The 3,064-nt window shown below is 47.1% G+C and overlaps 1 non-coding gene across 1 annotated transcript; it reads right to left on the reverse strand.

Moving 5' to 3' along the window:
- Positions 1 to 1,265: 1,265 nt before the first annotated feature.
- On the reverse strand, positions 1,266 to 1,339 carry TRNAW-CCA (transfer RNA tryptophan (anticodon CCA)). The gene has a single exon. It is a non-coding gene; the product is annotated as a tRNA-Trp (tRNA).
- Positions 1,340 to 3,064: the final 1,725 nt, after the last annotated feature.

Raw genomic sequence — 3,064 nt, forward strand, 5'->3', positions numbered from 1 at the left:
CAAGCCATCCTGCGCTACAGCCAAACCAGCCACCGGAGGACAACTGCATACCATCCGCAGACCGACGGACTGACCGAGCGCCTGAACAAAACCATCGCCGATATGCTCGCTATGTATGTCGATGCCGAACATAAAACCTGGGATGTCATCCTGCCTTACGTCGTCTTCGCCTACAACACCGCAGTGCAGGAGGCCACCCAGATGACGCCTTTTAGGCTCGTCCATGGCAGGGATGCCACGACCACGCTAGACGCCATGCTGCCCAACGTTACAGAAGAAGAGAGCGTCGACGTTGCCGCCTACCTTCAACGCGCAGAAGAGGCTCGAAGGCTTGCCCGATTACGGATCAAAGATCAGCAGCGGTCCGACGCCAGACGCTACAACCTACGAAGACGCAACGCGGAATACAAACCAGGAGACCAAGTCTGGGTGTGGACACCCATTCGCCGCCGTGGATTGAGTGAAAAGCTTTTGCGCCGCTATTTCGGTCCGTACAAGGTTCTTCGTCGGCTGGGTGAACTGGATCATGAAGTCATCCCTGACGCAATGACTGCATCCCAGCGAAGCCGCGTACGACCAGAAGTTGTCCATGTAGTCCGTCTGAAGCCGTATTATGCGCGCTAAAGGCCGCTGCATTTCCATGCTCTATTTTCGCAAGATCCGTTTTTTTCCCTTACTAGTCGCATTATTTGTTTTAATGCATCGGGTCGATGCTTCTTTGAGAGGGGAGTAATGCCGCGAATATTTCCAGTGTTTGTTCGTTTTTCAAATCTGCCGCGACACCACCTTATCGCTTTGTTTGCGACGCAAGACGCGACTAGATTTATCTCGATTGATCGCAGCCAGGCAAAGCTGATTCTACGTTGTTCCGGAATGTTCTAGTAACTTTGCGCCCTTTATCTCGAATGTTCGCTATCAGCTTTAAATTGAGCACGGCCGACAGTGGCGGGCATTCTGTTCGACGACCGCCGAGCACGCTTGTCGCTTCGCCGCCGCCGAGTGATTCAGTCCATTTTGGGTGCAAGTCAGCCCAATAAACAGTTCTTTTAGAAGACCCTTTCGTCCGTCTTCATCGCTGCTTCGACTGCCGTCACCACTACGTGACAATATATATAAACTTATGAAGGGAGCCGACCGTCACCGAAACCAATGTGCATAAGGGAGATTTTTTATTTTTTTTAGTGTAGCGCTAATCAGTGGCATAATAATACTTCTATTAATCTATCGCTTAAAGATAACCTATAAAGCAGCAGAAAAAACAACCATGCCGCCGGTGGGATCCGAACCCACGACCTCCAAATATGGCGTCCGGTGCTCTTACCAACTGAGCTACGGCGACGGCTGTCCAATCTGCTGCTCTCGTGGGTATTTATATTTAATGTGTGTAAGCGAACATTGAGAGTATTCACCAGCGCCACCCTCGTCCATTGCGGCGGACGTAGCACGTCCTGCATTACCGCGAGTGTGACGGGGAACGTCATCTAACGGCGAGGGCGGAAACTGCGAGAGCCCTCTTATTCCACCTATGGTATCAAGACTGCCGGAACCGAGACCCTCGTTAAGCAATTAGCAGACAAGGTTAAGGAAATGAGGGACTCGTTTTTGACAAACATATGAAGGGAGCCAACAGACACCGAAACCAAGGTGCATAGGGAATTTTTTTAATTTTTTTATGTGTAGCGCTAATCAGTGGCATAATAATACTTTAATCTATCGCTTAAAGAAGATTACCTATAAATCAGCAGAAAGAACAACCATGCCGCCGGTGGGATCCGAACCCACGACCTCCGAATATCGCGTCTGGTGCTCATACCAACTGAGCTACGGCGACGGCTGTCCAATCTGCTGCTCTCGTGGGTACTTATGTTTATTGTGTGTAAACGAACATTGAGAGTATTCACCAGCGCCACCCTCGTCCATAGCGGCTGACGTAGCACGTCCTGTATTACCGCGAGTGTGACGGGGAACGTCATCTAACGGCGAGGGCGGAAACTGCCGTAGCTCAGTTGGTAAGAGCACCGGACGCGATATTCGGAGGTCGTGGGTTGTGATCACATCGGCGGCATGGTTGTTTTTCTGCTGCATTATAGGTAATCTTCTTTGAGCGATAGATTAATTATTATGCCACTGATTAGCGCTACACATAAAAAAAAATTAAAAAATTCCCCTATGCACCTTGGTTTCGGTGACTGTTGGCTCTCTTCATATGTTTGTCAAAAACGAGTCCCTTATTTTCTTAACCTTGTCTGCTATATATATATATATATATATATATATATATATATATATATATATATATATATGTGTGTGTGTGTGTGTGTGTGTGTGTGTGTGTGTGTGTGTGTGTGTGTGTGTGTGTGTGTGTGTGTGTGTGTGTGTGTGTGTGTGTGTGTGTGTGTGTGTGTGTGTGTGTGTGTGTGTGTGTGTGTGTGTGTGTGTGTGTGTGTGTGTGTGTGTGTGTGTGTGTGTGTGTGTGTGTGTGTGTGTGTGTGTGTGTGTGTGTGTGTGTGTGTGTGTGTGTGTGTGTGTGTGTTTTGCGGTTATAGCACGGCACATGAATCAGAATCTGCGACAAACCTCTGTCAGTCCGCAAGAATTGATCTGCGTTCTGAACACCCTATCATACACCGTGCGGCCGAATCTGTGCAACGAAAGAATCTTGTTTCATGTGTTCCTTAGGTTCGAATATTTGAACTTCATATGAACACGGAAAGACAAACTTGTTTATATATTTTATTGTACAGTTCATTTACGGCGATTTGTTGGTTGAACTGCGCCATTTTTAAAAACAACTAATATATCGGACTCTTGACGAGAAATTTATTTTAAACGTCAAACGCTTCCATTGAAACAGAAAAAAACATGTCTTGCTGCAAAAAGCGTTCCATTTATGGGTGCTTAAAGCAGTTTTGCTCTCTATCTCTCTGACTGCACTTGAGCAGTTGCCAACATTTCAGAGTTCATTTTCCTGGAAAAAAGAGTGCATCCTCTTGAAAACGCAAAACTTGATCACTTTAGCAGTTACTTCTCTGCAGTGAACATTACAACCGACTGCAGGCACAGA

Source organism: Amblyomma americanum, chromosome 1 (genome assembly GCF_052857255.1).
Source record: "Amblyomma americanum isolate KBUSLIRL-KWMA chromosome 1, ASM5285725v1, whole genome shotgun sequence".
NCBI classification, from domain to species: Eukaryota; Metazoa; Arthropoda; class Arachnida; order Ixodida; family Ixodidae; genus Amblyomma; species Amblyomma americanum.